The sequence below is a fragment of the Triplophysa dalaica genome, chromosome 15 (genome assembly GCF_015846415.1).
Source record: "Triplophysa dalaica isolate WHDGS20190420 chromosome 15, ASM1584641v1, whole genome shotgun sequence".
Taxonomy (NCBI): domain Eukaryota; kingdom Metazoa; phylum Chordata; class Actinopteri; order Cypriniformes; family Nemacheilidae; genus Triplophysa; species Triplophysa dalaica.
The window spans coordinates 15,078,638-15,106,466 of record NC_079556.1 but is presented as its reverse complement, the minus strand read 5'-3'; the positions used below and the strand labels follow the sequence as shown (position 1 = coordinate 15,106,466).

The 27,829-nt window shown below is 38.6% G+C and overlaps 1 protein-coding gene and 1 long non-coding RNA gene across 3 annotated transcripts in view; one reads left to right on the top strand and one right to left on the bottom strand.

The window, feature by feature from the left end:
• Positions 1-27,829, top strand: part of babam2 (BRISC and BRCA1 A complex member 2) — a 190,278-nt gene that overhangs the window by 102,472 nt on the left and 59,977 nt on the right. The window lies entirely within an intron of this gene.
• On the bottom strand, positions 20,785-26,028 carry LOC130437402 (uncharacterized). The gene is made up of 2 exons (XR_008909178.1): positions 25,372-26,028; positions 20,785-21,254 (listed from the first exon to the last, which is right to left on the bottom strand). It is a non-coding gene; the product is annotated as an uncharacterized LOC130437402 (long non-coding RNA).

Here is a 27,829-nt window from a genome sequence, read left to right as displayed (position 1 = left end):
AGGCTTGTGTTTATAATAATAATCTTGGGGGACAGACTTATTTAAAGTAATATAATCATCTGGTTTTAGCCATGTTTCGGTTAAACAGAGCATGTCTATTTTATGATCGGTTATCATATCGTTATCAAAAAGTGCTTTATTTGAGAGAGATCTAATATTAAGCAATCCGAGTCGCAACAGTTGATTATCTGTATTTTGTTCATGTTTGATTTGTTTAACGTTTATTAAATTACTTTCAAGAGGTTTGCGCATTATCTTATGTTTGCTAATCCGGGGGACAGACACAGTATCTATTTTATGTTGTTTGTGGGAGGGGATTATTACATGTTGTATATTTTGTGTATTCTGTAACGTGAGACGGCAAGCAGACAGTTGGTTAAGCCATTCTGTCTCCTTCCTGACCTGGGCCCCAGGTAGTCAGCCTTTAGCATTATTAAGACTGTGTGCCAAATTTCTAGAGAGGAGGGAAACCCCATCCCAGGAGGGATGGAGACACTCTTGTTTCAACAGGTCAGGTCTTCCCTCAAAACTCTTCCAGTTATTTATAAAATCTATATTATTCTGCAGGCACCACTCAGACAACCAGCCATTTAGTGATGATAATCTGCTATAAATCTCATCACCGCGGTAAGCAGTATGGAGGCCAGAGAATATTACAGTGTCTGACATCGTGCTTGTGAGCTCACACACCTCTTTAATATTATCTTTAGTGATCTTCGATTGACGGAGTCTTACATCATTTGTGCCGACGTGAATAACAATCTTACTGAATTTACGATTAGCCTTAACTCAACTCAACTTTATTTATATAGCGCTTTTTACAATTTTCATTGTTACAAAGCAGCTGTACATGAGACACATTGAATACAAGAAAAACAACTAAAGGCATATACCTGTTAAAACAAGAAAACGGTGAAAACAACAAAAGACAGACATACAAATGCTCCACACACACAATATCTATACGTACTTACACACATTGACATAGATGCAAACACACTATCACACACGCAGAGCTAAAGCACACATTTGGGATAAAGGAGAGAGAACCACAGGTCAAATATTAAACGGACTATAAATTATTATATGCAATATTAATTATGTTTTACATCTAAATTCTAATGAAGCCCCCCCGGCCAGGCAAATAGTGCAAAACAATATGCAAACGGAGGCGAGGAACCCAAAACTCCAATCGAGAAAAAAAACCTAAGGAGAACCCTGGCCCAACCAGGCTCAACAGTGCTTGCACAACAAGGCCAAATAAAAAATAAATAAATTTACTAATAAGGTAAATTATAGATTTAAGATTATCATTAACAATCTAATAGCATTTGAAGTGTTGTAGAAAAATCGTGTCAAGTTGCCGCGTCCTTTATCCAGCTCTATCATCTCAGCCCTTGTCAAGTCATCGCTTCCCATTCTCAGCTCTGCCATCAGGTCTGGGCATGAACTGCATCCTGCGGTAACCTTGGAACAAAAAGACAAGACTGGCTGAGAGTAGAGTACTGTTCTGCACTCTTGATGTTGTAGTGTTTTTCAGGGAAAACTATGAGTTTGATCACAGTAAAAGACGTATAATTAATGATGATTAACTATACCTGTTTTATACACTTTATCGGATTCGGCAGACCTGATAATAGCGACAAACTAAATTCACTCGTCCAGCGAGTGATCCGCAGATCGTATATCAAATCTAAGAAATATTACTTTCCTGGCCTTGGAAACATAACACTCTTACTGTATGTAGTACAGTACCGCTCCAGAAATTATAACGAAATCAAGCAGTTTAAGTGACGTTAATATGTGATAAAGAAACACAGCAACAATTCGAGCGTGCAGACAAATGCAGGTTTATTGACCACACTAAAGGGAAAACAAACCGACTAACTAAGAAATAACAAACAAACATGAAACGTAAAAGCAGCAAAGAAATGGAAGAAATAGACAAAGCAAAGATTCGCAGTATTACAAACAACTATTCACATCTGCATGAACCATCGAGGACCGTCCCCTTAGTTAAAAGGGGTTACAGCTTAAACGCACCTATTTAGGAAATAGTTGATACTTGCATTGGTTTCCTTTTGAGTGTGCTTGGACAAGGTTTTGTGCCCGTGGAAAAGCGTTCTCAAAGTCCTGATGGTTTCAAAGCAAGCGGGTGAGTCCGTCTTCTTCTTTCTTAGAGTCGGGATTGGCTGACGACGTTAGCCGAAGTAATTCTGCCGAAAGGAAAAACTGTCTCCGAAGAGAGAGACAGGTCTCAGGAGGTGTTCTTGAACTGGAACGCGCGAACACACGGAAGAGCTGAGCATCGATAGGTCCGTGTACGGATTCTTTAAGCTTGAAGGGTTCACGCCCCTCCAAGGTGAGCGGTCCAATGTGATGAGCTGATTTTGGTGCGAAGTCAAGTTTCTTTGTTCGCTTATTAGCTCATTGCATGTTGGATCACTTAGGAGTTTGGTGCTGTAAAACTCTTAGAATTACATAAAAGGAGTATTGTATACAACACATTTCTGTGCTATACATAATCTTTCAAGGAATGAAGAGAGAAACATTTAGATATAAAACATGCCAGGATTATAAGTACATTGACCTGAAGTTTGTACAAGAATGAAAATATAAGCAGAATACAACTAAACACACATGCTTTTGAGGTTATAGGCGTGGCCGAATAACATGGGAACAAAGATACAATGTGGAGATGTAGGTTTGAATTATTTTAAACTATTCTTTTGTGGTTAACAAGAGGGAGACTTTCAAGACTTGACTGACCATTTGCCCTCATTCCTGTTAACACATCTGGAGTCCATGTTGGTGTCAACAACCCCATCCTCCCTGTTGGGATTTCTTTGAAGTCCACGAGTGTTGGTTGGGATTTATCCTGGTCAATTGATGGATGTGTTACAAGAGGACAGTTGGATCAGACTTGCTGGCGCCGATTAGAGTTCCACTGAGAGGACATATTCTTAACGACCCTCAATGGTCCTCTTTATTTCAACACCCGAATCTCTAATCACTGTTGCGACCCCTATTGAGAGGTCAGGATATTTTACGATGTTCCAAATGGTCACCTTTGATCTGGGCAAGATGTCATGAATGCATGAATTAATTTCTCTGCATCTGACAGTGACAGCATATGACGTAGTTTAGATATATTCTTAAAATGGAAAAATGCAATTTTACAGGTGTTGGCGACATAGATCTCAAATGACAGATTACTATCGAATACAACGCCAAGATTCTTAGCTGACGACGAGGATTTTATGGAGCATCCGTCAATAGTTAAGCCGTATTCTTGGTTGTTACGTAGTTAGTCAGCACATTTAAATTTGACTTGATGTCAGGTGCTCTGGCTCCCGGTAAACATTTGACTATGGTGGCTGGTGCCTCTATGTTAACGTTCCGGACGATAGAATCACCGATCACTAGGGCACTTTCAGCAGGTTTCTCAGTCGGTGCATCACTGAGCAGGGCAAACCTGTTCGAGACTTTAATCCGAACGGCTGTGTGATGTTTTGTCTTGCGACTATGCCGTCTCATGGTCACAAAGTTTCTCAGATGCTGGGGATTTTCAACCAGAACCGAGCTGTGTGCGCTAACATTGCTCGCATAAAAAGTGTTTTCTACGGTCCTAACACTCTTACTATCCTCAAATAAGATTGGATGTGAGACTTTAATTATAAGATCTTCTCCGTCAGCCAAACTACTTCCCTGCATTTATTGCATGTAAAACCCTCGGCGCTGACAGAGAAGGCTAAGCTAAACATATGACATGAGGTGCAACAATAGGAATAGAAGCCATGACTCACCGGGTATGAAGTGCAATCCTAACTTACCGAACTTGATGAGTCTTAGTATATTCACTTAAAAATAGAAACAGTTAGCACACAAGACAAAAAGGGGGAGATGATATTCCACAGTGTAAACAGAAGGCAAGCTAACACGCTAATACTATACTAGCGGCGTTATGTTTCAATTAATATAGGTTTAGAATATAAAGTTATAAATAATTCGGCAACGACAGCGATAGGTAACGATAGTAAAATGCACTAATATTAAGACCAAGAACAAATGTGAAGTGAAGCAAGTGTCAGAGGATACAAACTAGCCGCTGGCAGCAATGCAATCAGGAACCGCCTCTTAGGAACCTTAAGTGCAGCAGAATTTATTTTGTAACCTTGGCCAGATCTGTTCCTTGCCACAATTCTGTCTCTTGCCACAATTCTGTCTCTGAGCTCTTCAGGCAGTTCCTTTGACCTCATGATTCTCATTTGCTCTGACATGCACTGTGAGCTGTAAGGTCTTATATAGACAGGTGTTGTTTCCTAATCAAGCCCAATCAGTATAATCAAACACAGCTGGACTCAAATGAAGGTGTAGAACCATCTCAAGGATGATCAGAAGAATTTGACAGCACCTGAGTTAAATACATGAGTGTCACAGCTAAGAGTCTGAATACTTAGGACCATGTGATATTTCAGTTTTTCTTTTTTTATAAATCTGCAAAAATGTATGTGTTTTTCTGTCAATATGGGGTGCTGTGTGTACATTAATGAGGAAAAATTTAATTGATTCTAGCAAATGATTTTAGCAAATGGCTGCAATATAACAAAGAGTGAAAAATTTAAGGGGGTCTGAATACTTTCCTTGTATTTCTTTTTAATCTGTGAATTGATAAGAATGGCTAGAGGACTGAATAGCGATTCATATGTGAATCGATTTTTTCCACCCACCACTAATAGATCATCACTGAAGCACGACACGATCACGCGCAATGATCCTCCCTCCTTTCGCATTATTCCCGTCCGTCAATTCGCGTCCGCGTTACCGTTTGCTTGTTATTTGGCTTGAGATTTGTTTAGTTGGGCATAGTGAGAGCGTAAGAGAGGCTGAAAGCGTGTGCGTGAGAGCAGGCAACCCTGAGCTCGTTTTTGAGCAGATACCGGATGCTAGGTGCTTAGTGATGGTGGAGGGGCCATGCATGCTCGGACGTTCCATTGCGTCATAGATCCCCGTTTTAGCCCTGCCCAAAAATCCTGAACAGAGCATTGGTGAAAAACGGTTGAACGGTTAACTCCACAATTGAGAACTACATACTCCTGAGTCTTTGTAATAATACATTTTTATTATCTATAATGCGTATAGAAAAGTGTTCGGAATTCTATTTACCCGGACTTTAAGATTTCAGAAGAAATGGGGAGTGTGGTCCCAGGTCTTAAGTCATTGCAGTCCAAGTGAGGTCCAGATCTGTCCAGCAGACTTGAACTATGCACTGTTCTCTGCTCTTTGTTGCTTGGTTTAACATGGTTCCCGCTCAGCTCTAAATGTCATCTGTCATAGTTTGCGCAGCCAGCGGTGAAACAAGCTGAGGCTTGGTTTTCATGACAAGCCTGATCAATCTTACTCCATTGAAGCCATACAGGCCGCTTACTGACGTTCTGTACAAAAGGCTGAGGTGTTTGATTGAACTGGCAGCCCTAGGGATACCGTTTCTACCACTTTTCATTTTAGACATCTCATTAGTCAAAATAGCTAACCTGATAGAGCAATGCATTATCAGCTAGAACACTGTAAACCCGGATGAGTTGAGTTTACTTAAAAAAATAAAGGAAACCTGTTGCCCTAAATAACTTAATTAATGATTACTTAACAACTTGAGTGAAGTCTACTTAGACATATAAGCTGTTCCAATAACTATTTTAAGATGAATCCACTTAATGTTTTAATTTCTTCTAACATCTCTGTCCAATCGTTCCACTTATCTTTTTGATTGCATTAAATTATATACAAAAGCAATCAAACAACAAAAATGTTTTTCTTGTTCTTTTATTGAAAACATTTAAAACAATTTTGCCCTCAAGTTTTAGAGGATAAGAATGTATCTAGTCGTAAACATGTAACCTTGAGCCTTAATCAAATGCTTAAAATGTGTAGAGTATTCCCTTAATAACAGGTAAGCTTGATTTAACATTTTCACTTAAGCACATGACATACTATGTTGTCTATACAAATATAACAAATTTATAACATGTTTTCTTGGCATTGTGTGGCTTAGTTTTGTTATTAACATCAGGCAACTACACTGTAATGTTCTCAGCTTATGAGAAAGAACAATGGATCTATTGATCACAATAGAAATGTAAATTTGGATAACCAAACTTTGGAAGAACAATACCAGCATTGACATTAAACAGAATTGTTTACATTAAACAAAGAAAGTGAACATTTTCCCTGATTAAAATCTAGTGTGCCATGCAGTATTTCAATCATTTGGTTTTGGGTCCTGCTTTTAGTTTCCACAAAAAAATACAATGCACAAATATTTACTAGTAAAAAAGGCTCTTATCTTTTGAACAAAATTGGACCATGGCCTTTTTTCCAAAAGTACAGTAAGAAATAAGAGTGAATAAATGCAGAAAAAAATGAATATAAACGTCATTCAGATGTTTTGTGGAGAAAACCCTTTTACACTGTAAACTGATTTTTCAGTTATTGAATTTTGGGTGCAAGCTCAACCTTGCCAAGTTTAAGAAATACCTGCTGGATGAAATAGAAAGTGTTTTTCATAGTCTTTGGATAGTCCAAGTGTAGGCCATGAATGAGTCCAAACAGAAGACCGAAGGCCTGAGGCAAGTGGTCCGGTTCCATCGCTGAATTCCATTCCAAGATGATACACAATCTGGAAGGGTTTAGCTGTGGACTCCTACTAGAATTTGGTGGTACGAGTTCTCATCATTGACGTCCTAAAAAGACAGAAACAGATTCACAAGGTCATGCCAGTTAAATAATTCTATGTTGTCAACTAAAATATATATAAACTGTACAACAATAAAATCAATCAGCAAATCATATGTTCTCCCCAAAAATGTATTAGGAAAATCAATATCAGTACCAAGTCATGCAAGAAAAAAGGAAAATGTTCTCCTTAGCTGCCAGGCCATGTTTATGGCAGTTTTCCAACCAGTACTTGTAATGTATAAATACAATTATGGTGTCACTCTCCTTCAAACTCAAACTACATATGCATTAAAAGTAATGTATCTGCAACATTTAAAAACTTACAGAGCAGGTCCTAAAGAAAGCAGAAGGGTCATCCCCTAAAATGACTGGCAGTCCAAGAAGGCAAAGGGACCCAACATCTGTTGGATCAGTGGTCTGGAAGATATGGCAGATATTTTACAAAACAGTTTGGCTGGGATACAGACCAAAATATTAAATTAAGAGATTTAAGCATGGAGAAGAGAAAAGTAAAAAAAAGAACTAAGTAGAAATTGTGCACAGACAAGATAACAATACAAAGAAGAAATGAGAAGAAACGGGTGAAATGACAACAGGAAAGAGAAGTGGTAGATTGATGTAGACAAATTAACCCACCTTTGTTTGACGTAAAAGCTCAGCCAAAAGCTGACTGGCAAGGCCTTTCTTCTTCATGAAGATGTCCATTAGACTTGGACAGAAACGGTCAAGAGCATTAAAGAAGCTCTCTCTGAGATTTTTCCCTACAACTCTGCTGAACTCGTTATAAACCTGAAGTATAAAACATGGTAAACCATATTAGGCTGTGGTCAACACAAAATGTGTGACAGTACTGAACACCCACAAATGGTCATGCATATACATTCCTGATGCTCATTTCTCGCATAACTACCATGTTTCATTCTATAATGTTTAAATAGCTGTAATCTTTTTTCACAGTTAAAAGAACAGTACTTACACTTCCAATGCCTACCTTCTTGGCACCTGAAACACAAACAAACTTATTGTTATAGAGTGTCCACTTATGTCTACACTTAAACATTAATTGACTTCTATATCAAACTTGTGTTTTTACGTTTAGATTGACTCACCAGATTGATTAAATTGTTCATTCTTTCGCACTCTCTGCTCCAACACAACAACAGCATGAGTGTCTAATTCGAAGGGGTTCAGTGTCAGTCGCAAGCCAGTGAGTGACATACGTTTACCTACGAACTGACATCTGCAAAGACAGAGATCTGTTTAAAGTATATTTTCTATGCTCGCAAACAACCTCTCGATGAAACAGCTAGAAAATACACCGACTAAAAATTGTCGTCTCACGGGAGTTCTTGGCATAAGTTCAGGCCTTCCGTGTTGAACTCGCAGGGTTTAAACGACACCAAGTGATCGCCTAAGTGCGTAAAAATATTTGCATGTGAAAATATCAAAACCTGTCTGACACGCGTGTTTTCAGTGCTTGGAAAACTGCTCTTATCAATATCAGAGAACAATAAACGTACCAAAAAATAAAGGCCATGGAAACGCCTAACATATCACGTTAAACACATGTTATGGTGTCCACCGCACGAGGGTCAACGTTAATCTTGCAAGATGACAAGCGAAAAACCCTAAATTGGTTAAAATAATGTGTTTTTATTACACAAAATTACCACTTTGATAAGATTTAAAGTAAAATACAGATGAACAGCCTATGTCATGACTATGCCTGTCATTTCAGGTGTTCAAGCGGGACCATTGCACGAGTAACATGCTAAAAACGAAACATATATGAGGTTTTTAAACAACCTCTTGGTGGAAATATATAAAAAAAATGTATTACTTACCAACAACTCAACTTTGCTGTGACCACAAGAAAATGGCGCCGCCTGAACCTTTGCAGCTGCTATCAGCTAGGGGGTGGGGTAGGGGGCGTCGTCAGTCGAAAACTTTTTTTATTGAACCCATTACACTTAAAGTTTTCACCAGGCTCGAATCACGTAGGAGATTGGGAGCATATGAAAGGAATGAGCGACCGGACCTTCGAAGAGAGAGGACTGGGCCCGGCACATGTTTAGTTTATATTTATGTTTATGTTTGTGTTGCCAGCAGTCGTCCATGAGGGGCTGCCGGCTGTCTTTTATACTTTGTTATTATTTGATTAAACTGTTTAAAGTTTGCCGCTTCCCGCCTCCTTCCCTACTTGAATCGTGTTACATTGGTGCCGAAACCCGGGAGGAAGGAGAGACATGCTTTCGGAGAGTCCTCGCCGCCGAGGGGCCTCGCGGTGCCGGAGAGTTTGGGCAGCGCGGACGAAGGGCGTCCGCCAGCGGCTGCCCGAAGCGGTGGCTCTGGGGAAACGGAAGTGCACAGTGCGGCCACCGTCAGAGCCCCGGTGGAACGGCGACCTATGCTGCCGCGCCCCTGGGTCGAGGTGGGGTGGCTATCGTCCAAGCGGGAGCAGGGGGCCGTCCGCCAGAGGCCGGAGCCTGCATCCGTCCCCAAGGGGGAGGAGCAAGGGGGCGGGATTGCCGAGTGCGGCCACCACCTGCCAGAGGCCGGAGCCTGCGTCCGTCTGCCCAAGGGGGAGGAGCAGGGGACAGGGAACACGCCCCGACTCTCCGCTAAAGGAGGAGCCACCGCCGGCCGCCAGGGGGCGGACGGTCGAGCCGTCCACCGAGGCCCCAGGGCCACCGCAAGGCACCGCGAAGGAGAGTACTCCGGCTGATTGAGGACCGAGAGGCAGCATGTCAGGGAACCAGACTATATATATATATTTTTTTTCCTCTCTCCCCTCTCTCTTTCCGGTCGCTCCGAGGGCTCCTGTCTCCGTTGTCTCGTCTCGTCGCTTTATACCCCCCACCCCGCCCCCCGAGGGAGGGGGAGGGAGCATGCACAGTCGCGGGGGTACCCTCCGGCCTGTGAGGGGTGATGGGGGTATGTAGTGGAGTAGACGGGGCGAGACCGTGGTTCGAGACCGGTGAGTAATTGTGAATAAGCGCCAGCTGTGCGCACACCGGGCTCGAATGACGTAGGAGATTGGGAGCATATAAAAGGAACGAGCGACCGGACCGTCGAAGAGAGAGGACCGGGCCTGGACACATGTTAAGTTTATATTTATGTTTGTGTTGCCGGCAGTCATCCGTGAGGGGCTGTCGGCTGTCTTTCATACTTTGTTATTATTTGATTAAACTGTTTAAACGTTTGCCGGTTCCCGCCTCCTTCCTTCCCTACTTGAATCGTGTTACAGCAAGGTTGTTTTAGATAAAAAAGTCAGCCAAATGAATAAATGTAACTTAACTGAATTATTAAATGATATATTGCTTTTTTATATGACCCATCATAAAAGAAAACTAAAACCTAAGTTGTTAATCAAATTTCATTGTCACTTACTTGATGTATGCAATGCATGTTTTAGTACTCGGTTATATATTTTAAGATGAGTTTAAATAGTGATCAATAATGTACTGTCATTGTTTTAAATGTACCCAAACTGATGTCCATTTAGTTAAGGCCGTTAGTGTTCTGTATATTAAAGAACTCATACAGATATGGAATGACATTAGGGTAAATATATGATAACGTAATTTTCATTTGTGGGTGAAGTATTTCTTTTTAGAATTTTCTGGTACATCCGTTAGAGCAGTGCACTTAACCTGCAGGCAGCCACCCTTACTTCAACAGTCTGGCTCTTCATCTTGTCACTTCAGTTTAACTAGTTGGCCAATTAGTTTTACTCTACAAATGTTTTCATAAACTTGATTTAAGTGGACTCTTAAAATCACTGGCACCAATTGTGAGTGTGGGCCTTTGTTTTATGCCGTTGGCCTCCCATGTGTTATCCGGCCTAATTTCTGCAGGAGACACACTCAGGTATTGCGTTTATGTTCTCTCTTATTCCTTGACATTTCTGAATTTGATTTAGTGATTTACAGAGAAAAGACATTTTGCAATCTTTTACAGATGTAGATGAACAGAACAAATTAATATCAAGGCAGTCTGTAGAATTTGAAATCTGGATTATAATTTTGTATTTTTTTAATAGCATACTAGGTCAAATTTCCCCAGTTTCTAGGGGAGATGTTAATGAATGCTGTCATGAAACACTTCTGTTCAACAGCCTGGGGCATTTTTTGATTTTAAACTGGGATAAACATTGGTCATGTCCTAGACAAATTGAGAGTAAATGTGCTGCAAAAAGAAAAGATGAGAAAGACATTTAAAAACTGAAGGGTTTATTAGAAAGACTGAGGGGTTGAGATTTAATGAAGCGGATTAACAGCGCTGTAGAAACCCCCAGCTGCATTAAGCACATTTATTTAGACCATGATTTTTCTTGACATAGACTCTGGTTGACGTCAAATGCTCTGTCATAGGCACAGATTACCAAACGTGTTCTCTGTGTGGTTAACAAATAGTCCAAAAATTGATCTGTGTGTAAAAAAAAAATCTAGATATGAGCTTTCGCTTATTTGGCCTTACCTGATTTTCAAACAGACAAATTATTTATGTGAAGACTTATTTGGCAACGGATTAATCAGATATATTCAGGTGTGGCATAGTATTGAAGGCTCTATGTTGAGAGCTCGATGTCTGGTAATAAAATTTAAGGTGGAGCACCAAGAGATTTTTCTCTTGGCGTGCTCGTCATTGTTTGGCCTATGCAGTTTTAATATATGCAATTGTATAAAATAACTTCTATTTATGTCCTGAAGGGAAACCATTAAAAAAATTACACAGTATATATTTAACATATGTTTCACAGCAAATGTTAAACTACATTTACCATAGAACAGACAAGTGTTTCAATGTAGGTGTCAAAAACTACTTGACAAGTTGCTTTGCCCTATTGGCAGATTCGATTGAGGATTTCTATATTAACTACAGCATAAAACTGCCCATTTATAAAAAATACCCACCCAAAAAGCATACTTTTGTAACTAATGTATATTATGGGACTTTCAGGGATCCAGAATGCACCTAAAATGTTCACAATTGTGACCAAAATATTGATTTGCGAGTGATATTTTTGCGTATTACATTGCATTATAATATACTGTACATTTGTATGTTTGTATCAATTTTAATGGAATTTCATTTTAATGGAAAATTAATTAAATAACAGGTAAACAACCACCAGTTGTATTAAAAACCAGCCTGTAATTAAAAGAACTCCCGGCATCCGACAGCTGAACTAATTTAATTCCGTACCTGACCCTACCTGTTTGACAAAAATAGCAATACCACAAACAAACCCGCATTAAATCTACATGATGTAGACAAAACCATTTATTTTCTCATGCAACAAGCAACAAAATGTAAGGAATTCCTGGTTAATGCATTTTTAAACATGTAGTAACTCAATATGGCAGAGCTTCAGGAGAGACAACCAAGAGTCAATCCACTAAAATAATGTAAGCTTATTGTAGTTATTCTATATTTGACTAGTAATTTATGAAATGTGCTTTGATTAATGCAAAATTTGTAAAAAAAAAAAGCCTATATTGTTCATGTGATATTAACAATAGTTCACCTTTCCTTTTTTGTAAAATTATACCAAAGCCGCTTAAGGCTAAGCTGCCCTCAATGCTAAATAAAGCTTAATGCAGAAAAGGGACCATGAGCATGATGAGCTAAAATCTTTATTTAAATTGTGATAAAGCTGTAAAGCGTGCTGCAATTAGAAACCAGCTCTTCAGACAGAGCTTGAACACAAATAAGCACAGGGCTGTGTAAAAGCACCTTTATATAAGATGAGGTGAGTCGAAATAGTCTTGGCTACTGGATCCGCGATCCGCCTGCACGTATTATTTCCCGACACGAACTGAACATGACACATGAATAATTATTCCTCCCGTTTCAGTAAATATTAGAGGTTCGCACCCGTGCAGGACTCTTTTTTTTTTTGCTGTGACTGTCGACAGACAAACACCTAGCTGAAAACTTATTTGCATAAGTGTCATCTCATCCATTCTCTTAGTCATGAAGCTTTTCTGCTGCTGAGATGATGTTATTAAAAATATTGCTGTTTACTGAAACTTCTTGGACAATCCACCATATAACTGGGCGCAACATAAACACAGAATTTTTTGTAAAGTTTCTTTGCATTTAGAAAGCTTGTATCGGGACTGCTTTGTCGTCATGTAATATAGGGCGAGTTATTCTGTTGCATGGCTGCAACATTTCTGTGGAATTGTTTGCACCCATTGCAGCTTGTTGAGTCATGTGATGACAGGATTGCAATGCCACACCAAAACATTCCTCAAGAACAATCATAAAACTCATTGACACTTTATGTCCACTTACTCAAATAAACATACACGTTGCACCCTTCTTTACAGTAAAATCAAGGAAAATATATATCTGACAAGAGCTTTATGGAAGAGACCGTGGAAATAACATCAACAGCTATGAGTTCAACACCCTTCATTTAGTTATTCAAGATATAATTATCTGCCCAGCAGACGGGTTGCCATGGAGTCTCACTGTTGGCCTTTGTAATTTCTTCTCATGTATACACAGAGTCAACGTTGACTCCACCCATATACAGTATGTGTGTGTGTGTATATCTTGCTTGAATACATTTTGAACGAAAGCATCTGCCAAATACATAAATGTAATATTGTATATGTATAACTTGATAAACCACAATGAGGGCTTATATCACCATGATTTTGTTTTTGTAAGTGGCTGACTGCATTGTAGTGTTTATTATATGGCTCATACATTACATGTTTAATATACATGGGAAATGTCACATATTGAGTTTTATTTTATATTGATTTAATTATTTATTGTGTGGCCTCAATTTAAGATATGTTTGAGATAATTATGACTTGATTCCTTGTTTAACTGGAATACTGTAAATTGGTGAAAATTAAAGAACCGCCACCAACCACCCACTGGCCCAAAGGCAGGGTCTAAGTTGCGTGGCAAAGACTGCCCCCTGAAACTCATTGCTAAAGAAACCTTTTTAGTCACCTTAGACTATTTAACACCTAATTAACAGTAACAATTATTTCTTGCCAGAGGTCGTGACCACTTCACAGAGAAATAGACCAATCCTACTTTCTTTAATGGCAGCTTTATATAATCATGCCATAGTTTCCCATGTACACTTGGATAGAATAATCTAAAAAATAATCGCAGTCTGAGACCTACCCTATTTATGCGCCACGTGTCTTCTTGTCTTGTGCTCTCCTTCCTGCCCCTTGTTAATTTCCCTCGTTAGAGTTCCCTATTTGTTGTCCCAGTTTCTCTTTTTCCCTTGCCGGTTTTTTCTTCGTACCCCGTTTTTGTTAAAGCCCTGTCTAGAATATCTTGTTCCTGCCTTGCCTTGCCTTATCCCTGCCTTGTCCCTTATAGTGAGTTTTGTTTGTTTTTTGCTTCACTTCTTGTCTTTCCCCCTAGTGGGAAGTTTTTTTTTTTACCTTTTTGAGAAGTCTTTTGGTTATTGTGTTCGTTCCCTCATCATTGGTTTTTGTTTAACTATTAATACAATATTTCTGTTAACCCTTCACTGCTGTCTGTGTTCTGTCCGCAAATCGTGACAGCTGTGTTTCCAAAGGAACACACAGCACCATAGGGTTCATCTGAATAAAGAATCTCCCTGAACATTTTGCCAACTTCCCTTTAATACCGAGACCAAAATACCCTTGAGACATTTCAAATGATATCAAACATGCATATGAAGATTTTTTCCATAAGATGCGTTAATCAAATCCAGTTCATGGGAAAGCTTTGAAGTGCTCTGAGTTGAGATGGAGAGAAAGAGGGGGAGAAGAGAACAGATGTGAATGTGTGAGTTTGCAATCATCATTAATTGTTGTATGCTATCTGAGATGGAGAAGCAAACCCTTTGGGAGGTTCATTGTATTGTAAGTTCTTGTCTCAGTAATTGGTGACATTTTGGTATGGACACCTTGGCACCAGCATTACAATACTGAAGATTCTTTCAGGCAATTTTTTAACTTTAAAACTGTTGTAGATGCATGATGTCTCTAATTAGCTTGAGTAACTTTTAATAAAATTATAAAGACCCCAGTTTAACAGTCAAGCAGTTTGAAGACATTTTAAAGTAGTCTGATTATTTGCATTGTGAGTTTTAGTCCATTGCCATGGAAAAGGTTCATTCAGATCCCTGCCGAATGCTGTGATGTATTCCAGAGAGCTATGTAATTAAGACCTTGCAATAAAATATTTTAATGTGTACAAAGTGATCAACACCTCAGAAATGTTTTTCAACCAATCCAAATTAAGAATACAACAATAATGTAATAAGACCTATGTCTTATTATTAATCGGAATTTCCAACAATATTAATATATGACCTTTACCTCAAGCATTTCTGTTTCTGTAGCTCAGCTGATAGAGCACTACTGTTAGAAGCACAACGGTTATGGGTTCCCAAAGAAATACTCATACTGGTAATTTAAACCTAAAGTGCCTCATGTAAATGAGAATAGAGTCTTAACATCAAAAAGGTCATACTGTGTAACTTAATTATGATTGCTTTATTCCACATTAGGATGTTTGTGTTTTACACCTTTTCAGGTTGCCAAGTTATACTATATAGCTAGCAAGAAAAAGTTGTGTATGACTAGTTAAATGAATAATTGCTTTAAAAAAATGGCATACAGAAAAAAATATATAGGCAATGTTCTGTGACATGCACCTGTGTGATCAAAGCACAGATTCTTGTATGGCACACTGTGCCTATTTTAGACACTCCCTGCTCTGTGCGTGACTGTGGAGAATTTAATGCCAGCGCCAGTAGTCGTAATTTGCAGGTGGATTTAGCCTCCAACAGTAAACACTGACTCAAGCCTAAGGAATCTTAAGAGCTTTGAAGTAATTGCAGGTTCCCCATAAACTGTTTCTCCTCTCTTCTTTGTCAGTAGGCCATCAGAACGCAAAGCCATGCCACCACAAACTTCATAATAAGAAGAAACAAACTTTCTGACCCTGTACAAGATCTCTGTGGTGACATGTGTGTCCACCCATAGCTAAATGTGAACACTACACGTTCCAAATATGTGGTATCTAGGAAAACTTGTCAGTAGATATTGACTATTGACTTATTGTTGCTTTTCAAGCATTACACATTAATTACACGGAGGGATTCACCCTAGCAAACACCTATAACTCTTGAACAAGCACCTCATTATTACAAAAAACATTTGCTTCCCTTATTAAAATGTTTGGCCCAACTTGTTTTCTGATAAGAGCTTGCTTCTTATGACTTTAAAGTAGCAGTCATCTGAAATAAAGCAGGCAGAATGAACTCTGCAAAAGTCTGTGAACCTTCAAGAATGCCAGTACTTTATGTTTATCTAAGATACATCTGACATTAGCATCACTTTTATTCAAAGCGTGATGATTAAAAATTGAGTGGGAAAAACACAGATAATTGTTGGTTTGGAAATCTTAAATGCAGCAGGCAGTGAATCGCTGAAAAGAGCAGCTATCCCATCGCTCCGACAAACAATCAGGCTGCAGTTTAAGAGGGCAAATTATAGGTTGGTCTGGGCCTGAGGAGTAAAATAAAATGTCAGAGGAGAAGTTCATAAACAAGAGTCAAATTGGTTGGAAAGACAATGGCTTAGATTTTGAGCAGTCTGTTGACATGAGAGCATAGGAAACAAGTAAAAATTCTGTCAAGCGGCTTAAGCCATCTATGGGCGAGCATTGTGTTTTGGTATTAGGGGATTCATTTATATTCACCCAAACATTTTAGTTCTGTCATTACTTAAAGGGATAGCTCACTCATTTACTCACACTCATGTTGTTCGAAACCGGTATACATTTATTTGAAGAGTTTGGTTCCAAAACACTATAACATTCATTTGGATTAATTTGAGTAAAAATGTGTTTTCTTTACAAAGAAAATTGGCAAGATGAAAACCACTATTTTCTGTTTCGAAGCTTCACATAGCATCTTTAGATTCCAGTAACAAAAAAAATCTAATCCATATTGTGATGTTAAAAGATTTATTATAAAAAAATGATATTTTTTTCCCCCAAAATACAATAAATCCATGACAATTTTCTTTTCAAAATGCAATACATCCATTGAATCAAAAAGTTAAATTTCATATTGAAGCTGTTGAAAATACACAACAAAGTGATCCACATATGACAGCCTCTGAACTCAATACAACACTAGTCTTACGTACAGGCACTGGACTTAAAATACATTCAGACAGAATTTTCATTTTGAAGGTGAACTATTCCTTATTTATTGTTGGAGAAAAAGCATCTTGAAATGATAACACACTTACTATATTTTTGTTTACTTATTCCTTTCATATCTGATTGATTTGGCATGTCTGGTGCTAATTGTCACAAATGTTTGCTGAGAACGGGAAATGTATTGCTCATCATGTCTGATGTTGCATAAACATATTTTGTCTTGCCAGTCCAACCCTGGGTTGCGTGCCAAAAACCAGAACAGCTTTTTGCTGACTCTGCTTTTACATATCCGGTGTGCATCGCAAGTAGGCGTATATGGTTGCAAAATTGCAGAAATTTGTATGTACATTAGTTGCCTACCGTTACAGTAAGGAATTAGTTTAGTAACATGTGATTATTCTAGGATACTTTCATCTCATTACAGGTATCTATGTGTGTTATATTCACACCTCTCTATATGCTTTTAATATTTTAATAGCCTGTAATAATAATAATTAGATTCAATTGGCTTTCTAAAATGTTGGCTATATGGTTCTATTTTAATTTTCCTGTATTGGCGTGTTTAAACATAAATCTGAACATATTGTAGAGATATCTTATTTGCTGTGTTATACTGTATGAACTTCAGTGTCTCCTGGCAGTTATCACACATTATTACCAAAAGCTTTGGACAATAATTTGACTTGGGCTCTAAGCCAAGTGCGCACCCATTACACACCCTATTCTGGTTTAAAGGTTTTTCTTTATTGTTTTTCTCCCATCATCATCCAATTTTATTTTTCTATTATCAAGACTAAGTTAAAATTATAATTTCCCACTCATTATTTCACCCATTAAACCTGTCTGAGAAATAAGTAATAGTGATGTGTGCCTTTGCATGCACCCTTGCATAATCGCTTTTTGCATGTAATTGTCATTAGAGGGTATTATGGTTAGAGACTATCACATGGATCTCTTTGTTAAACCTCTGGCTGGGGTGCTGCTTTAAATAGTAAAGGAGTAAAACAGACTATTTGAAACATAAAAAACAGCCTGGATCATCTGGATCCTGATTCCATGTGTCTCATGACGCATTTAAAAAAGCCTCACACAAATGTAGGCAGACACAGCTGAATCCTTGGCCTTTGCCTGTTAGCACACTATTATCATAGCGAAGGGCTACATCAGCTAATGAGAGCCCATCCATCCTGCTGTAGCACCTTGAATTAATGATGCTCATAAGCGCTCAAAATGGTGTGTGCTATCCTGTTTAATGTTGCCTAGGTATTGTGGTGGTCTGGGTGTTTGAAATTGCACACCTGTTGCTGTGTACAGTATGGAGTCTCATCTTTTGTGACCACAAATTGTGTACACAGGTAAATGGCCGTTTTTCAATTCAGTATAGCAGCCCAAGTATTGTGCCAATTCTAAGTTCACATCTAGACAAGAAAAAATCCCTGAGTGTGTCCTTGCTCTGCCCCTTGTATCAAGGATGCATCAGAAGGTGACTTTTGTGGACTTATGACAGCTATATTTCCCGCCATGCAGTAAAACAGCAAAATGTTAAAGCCGGGATGTCTAACTTCTCATAGTCGTTGTTGATGTTCAAATCACCAAAACAGACACACCCCTACCCCCATCTTTTGCTTTTGTAAGTGCTCGGCTTGACTAATGTCCATCCATTGCACTGTGCACCTTACTGCTGATTGGCTGATCGGACACCCTGCCTTTAATAATATTACTGTTATTTTGTCACAAAATGTAGGTTTAAGAGTTGTTCAGGCAGGAATGTATGTGCCAAAAGTTAAAATCTGCAGTCGGTTTATAAAGATAGCATCTTTTGAAAATTTCTTCAGACAATTTCAGATTTGTGAGCTCCAGGTGATCACCAGGCGCTCATATACCCTGCCCAAGGCAGCCTCACCTCAGCAAGTCCTTCTGAAACTCACGGCTGACTCTGATGTCTCTGTAGCGGTTAAACATGAGATGTAATCTGTTTTGGGTATTGGTCTCATGAATCTTTTATTTGTTTCTCGGCAAATCGTTTTGACTGATGCAAAGTTAAGTTTCACTTTCTATTTTTGGTTTAATGTTGCACTGGATCGCTGCCTTGTACTTTTGACTAACTTATTTGCTTGTATATCTCCTATTGTTCAAACTTCTTATTCTTTATAATAAACAATTGTGTTTTTATTTAATTTCATTCTAAACAAAAACAAAGTAGGCTTGTTGCCAGAATCACATACTAATATTTTTTTAATGAAAACAGAAGGAAGGAAAAGGAAGCTGTATACTGTATATTCATGTATTAAACCTTATTAAATCGCCTAAACATTTTTTTAACCAGTGATGTGGGGCAACAAAATTTGTAATAATGTTGATTTACATTAGATTGTGAATTTGTTTTTGATCTAATGATGTCTGCAAGGTCTAGGCCCACACAAAATCTACTAAAACGCTGAATATTTTAACATGTTTTAGAAATGTTAAAATGGGTTTTAAAAAGGTTGTACTGTTGTGTTTTTACACTAATTAGCAAAATTATATTGGTTGCATTCAAAAAGGCAATACTCCTTAGATCCTGGCTAGACTAGTGCTTTTTACACTATCAGCTCTGCCATCAGGTCTGGGCATGAACTGCATCCTGCGGTAACCTTAGAACAAAGAGACAAGACTGGCTGAGAGTAGAGTACTGTTCTGCACTCTTTGATGCAACAAGTACATCATTTGTTGTTGGATGTGTTCCTGGTTCCGGTTGATCTAAATAATGCAGCCTAAATCCTCTGAGGATTAATATTATGGAGGTGTAGTGTATGCAAGATTAAAAAGATGAGTCTTTAGTCTAGATTTAAACTGACAGAGTGTGTCTGCCTCCCGGACCGTGCAGGGAAGAATATTCCAAAGTTTAGGCGCTAGATAAGAAAAGGATCTACCACCTGCACTTGATTTTGAAATTCTAGGTATTACCAACTGACAGGACCCCTTAGAGCGTAATGTACGTGGTGGTCTGTAATACAATAGAAGTTCATTCAAATACTGCGGCGCTAGACCATGTAGGGCTTTATAGGTAATAAGCAAGATCTTAAAGTTAATGCGATGCTTTATAGGTAACCAGTGCAAGGTTGACAGAACCGGGGTTATATGCTCATACTTTTTTGTAGGAGTTTTTTGTAGGAGTTTCGTTTTCAAAACGTTTCCTAAACGCTGCCCATCCACACTGAAATGTCTGAAAGCGCTTACATCCATGTATTGTGCATGAGTAAAACCCAAGACATTTCAGCAAGTGTCATTTCTTCAGGCGTTTATTTATTTTCTGCATTATTATGTCGCGGCAATGTAAAGCAAAGACACTGTTTTTTAAAATAGATGGACAATAAGGAACTGTAACTTAGAGATGAGTCTCCTTCAACACCCTTTAACACAAGACTGAACTCATAAATTTTTTGATTAAATGGATGTATTGCATTTAGAAAAAAAAATTGTTATGGATTTATTGAAACCTAACTTTTGCTCCGCTGCCGAACAATTACTGCGAGTAATTAAATATTCCGTCTCCTAAAATGCAATCTAATGTATGCATGAACTGACATTAATGCTATCAAAAATTAATGCGTTTTCAAATGTATCCACTTTCGAGTGCGTTTTAACAAAAACACTGCCTCAGTGTGGCCAAAAGGCCAAAATAGAGAGAAAAAGATGCGTTCTTAATTTCCTAAGGGGACCTTTTTGACAATTTAAAAAATTGTCGCCAGTACGTCAGCTTCGATTGGGAAATAGCATTGGCTGTCGTGACTGATTGCGTCATTAAGTTTGCTTACTTTATAAACACCATGACACTGACATTCATTTTTGAGTGGACCACTCAAAAAATACCGGGTTGAATACTCTCAACTCAACTCAACTTTATTTATATAGCGCTTTTTACAATTTTCATTGTTACAAAGCAGCTGTACATGAGACACATTGAATACAAGTATGAATTCGAAAGCAGCCCCCCCGGCCAGGCAGATAGTGCAAAACAATATGCAAACGGTGGTGAGGAACCCAAAACTCCCATCGAGAAAAAAAACCTCAGGGGAACCCAGGCCCAACCAGGGGATTCCAGTTCCCCTCTGGCAAAAGCTGCTGCCTCTGCACAAGCTCAACAGTGCCTGCACAACAAGGCTTAATAAAATATAAAAATTAAGGATTTAAGATTATCATTAACAATCTAATAGCATTTTAAATGTTGTAGGAAAAACAAAGTTGTCGCGTCCTTTATCCAGCTCTATCCTCTTAGCTCTTTTCAGGTCACCGCTTCCCATTCTCAGCTCTGTCATCAGGTCTGGGCATGAACTGCATCCTGCGGTAACCTTGGAACAAAGAGACAAGACTGACTGAGAGTAGAGTACTGTTCTGCACTCTTTGATGCAACAAGTACATCATTTGTTGTTGGATGTGTTCCTTGTTCCGGTTGATCTAAATAATGCAGCCTAAATCCTTTCAGGATTAATATTATGGAGGTATAGTGTATGCAAGATTAAAAAGATGAGTCTTTAGTCTAGATTTAAACTGACAGAGTGTTTCTGCCTCCCGGACCGTGCAGGGAAGAATATTCCAAAGTTTAGGCGCTAGATAAGAAAAGGATCTACCACCTGCACTCGATTTTGAAATTCTAGGTATTACCAACTGACAGGACGCCTGAGAGCCTAATGTACGTGGAGGTCTGTAATACAATAGAAGTTCATTCAAATACTGCGGCGCTAGACCATGTAGGGCTTTATAGGTAATAAGCATGATCTTAAAGTTAATGCGATGCTTTATAGGTAACCAGTGCAAGGTTGACAGAACCGGGGTTATATGCTCATACTTTTTTGTACGTGTAAGAACTCGAGCTGCCGCGTTTTGAACCAGTTGCAGTTTTTGTAATAGGCCCGCAGGGCAACCACCTAGAAGTGCATTACAGTAATCTAGTCTTGATGTCATGAATGCATGAATTAATTTCTCTGCATCTGACAGTGACAGCATATGACGTAATTTAGATATATTCTTAAAATGGAAAAATGCAATTTTACAGGTGTTGGCGACATGGCTTTCAAATGACAGAGTACTATCGAATACAACACCAAGATTCTTAGCTGATGACGAGGATTTTATGGAGCATCCGTCAATCGTTAAGCAGTATTCTTGGTTGTTACACATTGCATTTTTCGGTCCAGTAAGTAGCACTTCTGTTTTGTCCGCGTCTAGTAGTAAAAAATTGTTACTCATCCACACTTTTAAGTCAGCTACGCAATCCTTTATTCGATGAAACTGCTGAGTTTCATTAGACTTCGAGGAAATATAAAGTTGAGTATCATCAGCATAACAGTGAAAGCTAATTCCGTGTCGCTTTATTATATCTCCTAGAGGTAGCATGTATAAAGCGAAGAGCAGAGGCCCCAAGACTGAGCCCTGTGGTACACCGTACTGGACTTGTGATTTGCGGGACACCTCATTGTTTATTGCTACAAATTGAAAACGGTCAGATAAATAAGACTTAAACCATTTCAATGCTATTCCGTTAATGCCGACCCAATTTTCGAGTCTATGTAGAAGTATGCTATGGTCAATGGTGTCAAATGCAGCACTGAGGTCTAGCAGCACCAATAACGAAATACATCCACGGTCAGACGCTAAAAGCAGATCATTTGTAACTCTGATCAAAGCAGTCTCTGTACTGTGACATGCTCGAAATCCAGACTGGAATTCATCATTAATGTCATTCCTTTGGAGGAAGGAGCATAATTGACTTGAAACTACTTTTTCCAGAACTTTAGATATAAAAGGTAAATTCGATATAGGCCTGTAATTCCCTAGTTCTTTAGGGTCGAGTTTTTTTTTTTTAAAAGAGGCCTTATAACAGCCACCTTAAATGCTTTAGGCACATGTCCTAATGTCAGAGATGAGTTAATAATACTGAGAAGAGGATCTATAATTTCTGGGAGCATTTCTTTCAGTAGTTTTGTAGGTATAGGGTCTAGCATGCATGTTGTTGATTTAGATGATCTTATGATTTTAGACAGTTCATCGTGATCTACTGTAGAAAATAATTGCAATTTCTCCTTAGGGGTGCTGTAGTTAGTTTGTTCAGCGGATTTCACTACAGGTTGCATTGTTATCATTTTTTCTCTTATATCTTGGATTTTACTCGTGAAGTAGTTCATAAATTCATCACTGTTATGCTGATAATCAGAATCTGATGTCGATGACGACTTACTTTTTGTTAATTTAGCCACGGTGTTAAATAAAAACCTAGGGTTTTGATGGTTTTCCTCTATTAGTGTTGAAAAGTAGGCGGATCTAGACGTTTTTATTGCATTCCTGTAATTTCGAGTACTATCCTTCCATGCTATACGAAATACCTCTAAATTAGTTTTCTTAAAGTTGCGCTCCATTTTCCGGGACGCTTTTTTTAGAGTCCGAGTGTGTTCATTATACCACTGTGTTGGGCTGCTATTTTTAATTTTCTTTAAACGCAGAGGAGCAACTGTGTCTAATATTTCCGAGAAAGTAGTATTAAAATTTTCAATAGTAGTGTCAAAATGGTCAACGTTTTTACTCATGCTAGATATTTTATACAATTCAGGCAGATTATCGAGAAACGCATCTTTCGTAGTTGAAGTAATCGTTCTACCATATTTGTAACAAGGAGTTTGATTTGCAGCCGTAGGCCATTGAAGCAAACAAAATATCAGATAATGATCCGAAATGTCTTCACTCTGCTGAATGATTTTAACATCGTCCACATTTATACCATAAGAAAGTATTAAATCTAAAGTATGATTACGAAGGTGAGTGGGTCCTGACACATGTTGACTAACGCCCATGGAGTTAAGAGTGTCTTTGAAAGCCAGTCTCAAGGCATCTGTATCATTGTCTACATGGATATTAAAGTCACCGACGACAAGGACTCTATCTGCGGCCAGTACTAGTCCTGATAAGAACCCACCAAAATCTTTAATAAAATCTGTGTGGTGCCCTGGAGGCCTATATACAATAGCTAGAATAAATTTTAAAAATGTTTTGTCGTTAGTATTAGGTGTCGATACGTGAAGTACCATGACTTCAAAAGAATTGTATTTAAAATTAGACTTCTGAGAGGTGATAAAATAATTATTGTAAAGTGCAGCGACACCTCCCCCTCTACCTTTTAGACGAGGCTCGTGTTTATAGTAATAATCTTGGGGAACGGATTCATTTAGAGTAATATAATCATCTGGCTTTAGCCATGTTTCTGTCAAACAAAGCATGTCTATTTTATGATCGGTTATCAAATCGTTAACAAAAAGTGCTTTATTTGAGAGAGATCTAATATTAAGCAATCCGAGTCGTAACAGTTGATTATCTGTATTTTGTTCATGTTTGATTTGTTTAACGTTTATTAAATTACTTTCAAGAGGTTTACGCAATATCTTATGTTTGCTAATCCGGGGGACAGACACAGTCTCTATTTTATGTTGTTTGTAAAAAGGGATTATTACATGTTATATATTTTGTGTATTCTGTAACGCGAGACGGCAAGCAGACAGTTGGTTAAGCCATTCTGTCTCCTTCCTGACCTGGGCCCTAGGTAGTCAGACTTTAGCATTATTAAGACTGTGTGCCAAATTTCTAGAGAGGAGGGAAACCCCATCCCAGGAGGGATGGAGACCATCTCGTTTCAACAGGTCAGGTCTGCCCTCAAAACTCTTCCAGTTATTTATAAAATCTATATTATTCTGCAGGCACCACTCAGACAACCAGCCATTTAGTGATGATAATCTGCTATAAATCTAATCACCACGGTAAGCAGTAAGGGGGCCAGAGAATATTACAGTGTCTGACATCGTTTTTGCGAGCTCACACACCTCTTTAATATTATCTTTAGTGATCGCCGATTGACAGAGTCTAACATCATTTGTGCCGACATGAATAACAATCTTACTGTATTTACGATTAGTCTTAGCCAGCACATTTAAATTTGACTTGATGTCAGGCGCTCTGGCTCCTGGTAAACATTTGACTATGGTGGCTGGTGTCTCTATATTAACGCTCCGGACAATAGAATCACCGATCACTAGGGCACTTTCAGCAGGTTTCTCAGTCGGTGCGTCACTGAGCGGGGCAAACCTGTTCAAGACTTTAATCGGAACGGTTGAGTGATGTTTTGTCCTTCGACTATGCCGTCTCACCGTCACAAAGTTTCCCAGCTGCAGGGGATTTTCAACCGGAACCGAGCTGTGTGCGCTAACGTTGCTCGCATCCGAAGTGTTTTCTACAGTCCTAACACTCTTACGATCCTCAAATATAGATTGGATGCGAGACTCTTATTCTAAGATCTTCTCCGTCAGCCTAACTACTTCCCTGCATTCATCACATGTAAAACCCTCGCCGCTGACAGAGAAGGCTAAGCTAAACATATGACATGATGTGCAAGTAACAACAATAGGAATAGAAGCCATAACTCACCGGGTATGAAGTGCAATCCTAACTTACCAAGGTAGCTTGATGAGTCTTAGTATATACACTTAAAAAGAGAAACAGTTAGCACACAAGACAAATAGGGGGAGATGATATTCCACAATGTAAACAGAAGGCAAGCTAACACGCTAATATGCTAGCGGCGTTACGCTTCAATTAATAAAATTTAGAAAATAAAGTTCTAATAAATTAGGCAACGACAATGATAGGTAACTATAGTAAAATACACTAATATTAAGACCAGGAACAAATGTGAGGTGAAGCAAGTGTCAGAGGATACAAACTAGCCGCCGGCAGCGATGCAACGTAAACTTCTCCACACAGCACTCCAGTCAGTCTGAATACCGCGTGATACCGGGATGAATAGAAAAATACATTGGAATAGATTTAATATGTGCTCAGTTGGCAAACTTAGGAAAAGTAGACAAGTCTATTAATGGTTTATTATAAAATACTAAATAATTTTTGCCCAAATTTGTCCTCAATGTAGTTTTAGGGTTAAAAAATTCTGCCATGTGTTTTGAACAAAAGTTATTTCAGGTCTTGCTGTTTGTTGAAGCCTCCACTTCACCCAAAAGCGATTTACAGACAGAATAGAGAGATTTTGACCTTCAAAACTGTCATTGCTTAAAGCAATTTCAGTGGATGCTTTTTTATTTTTCTCTCTTCTTCGCATTACCCTCTTGCATTTAAGCTCATAGTTGTGTTTCATTTGCATAACGTGTTAACTAATTCGATTAATTTATCGAGGTTAATTAATCCGAGAACCAATGACTGACTGAGCAGAGGGCTGATACAAAGGACGAGTCTGGCATAGCGCTCTGTGTGAACTTGAAAATCTCACACACACAGGCATCCGAAATGGCATACTTCCTTACTGTATAGTATAGACCTGGCCCTCCCGGCTGAGACTGGTTTCTCCCGAATTATTTTTTTCTCCATTTATTTATCATTTGAGTTTGGGTTCCTCGCCCCAGGGCTTACATAATAGCAAAATGGGTATCTACGTGAGAGACATCAACCAAAAGGTAGAATACGGACAAAATAATAATTAGCAGCAATTTTCTTTTACAAAAAGAACATTCCATTGGCATAATCAATCTTCACAATGGGAAGTGTGAATGGGCCTGTTATTGCCAAAATTTTACTGAGAAAACGCATTGCAAAATAGCAAAGCTGCAGTATTCCTTTAATTTTTTTACTTTTATCAATAGGATATATACCTACAAGATAAAAATACATGAAAATAAAAATCTCTGATTGTGCTGTACTTGAAGAAAATTGAAAGCTTTGTTCATGTGATGTTTACAAGACCAAGATGCGTACGTCACTTCCCACGCATAAAATGGGTTTTATAAAAGCAAACTTGACAGAAAAATTTGAGTACCTGCACGCAAACTCTGACCCATGCAAACAGACATTTTAGAGACAGAGCAGTTTGGCGATACCGATGGTGAGTTAGTGAACTCAAGTTAGATTGCAGAAAGTAAGTGTGATAAAAATGATTATAAGCATTAATGCCTAACACATATTTAATTTTATCTTAAAGTTTCACATTTTCACGAAGATTAAATCTGCAAAGTTTTTAATTAAAAAAATTCCAAAATTTCTATCATGGTAGAGCCAAATGCAGACAGCCACGGTGGAATACAAAAACTTTAATAAATCAAAAACTCACGATGGGGCAAAACTAAACCAAACAAGAACTCAAAAAAAACACGTCCCTCGAGGGGGAAAAATAAACACAAATGTTATGTCCGCAAACTCGGCAGGGTAAATCAAGGCAAAACGGGAACAAGATAATTAGCACGAGGACTAAAAACGAACATGGTATGGCGAACCGGCCTGGGACAGAAAGTACTAGGGCTATAAGTAGGGAACACTAACAAGAGATGATTATATAGGGAAGGTGTCAGGCAGGTGACAGGAATCCAACACTGAGGGCAAGATAACGGGAAACAAGGGGGCAGGGCTAAGAGACGCGACAGGAGGACACGTGGCACAAAGTCACAACAAAGGGCACGTGTCTCCACACATAACACAACAAACACAAAAGACATGGTACTGTCATGACTCAGTCCAAAGAACTAGAAAAACTCATGACAAGTAGAACAGAATCATGACAATTTCATTCAATTTAAACAGTTGGACCGGCCCAGCCATTTATAAAGACCAGAGGTGGAATGTAACGAATTACATTTACTTGCAATACTTTATGGAGTAGGTTTTTTGTGTACTTGTACTTTTTTAAGAAGCTTTTAAAATTGTACTTGTACCTAAGTATGATTTGTGTGATGTGTTGTACTTCGTCGTATTTAAAATCACGTCTGTTACTGAGTAAAAAAAGTAATGAAAACATTGCAAGGAAAAAACGAGACCAGAAATTACTCCAGTGAATAATGGGCGAGAGTTTGAGTTTGTGCCGATACCAGAAGAGCCATGGAGT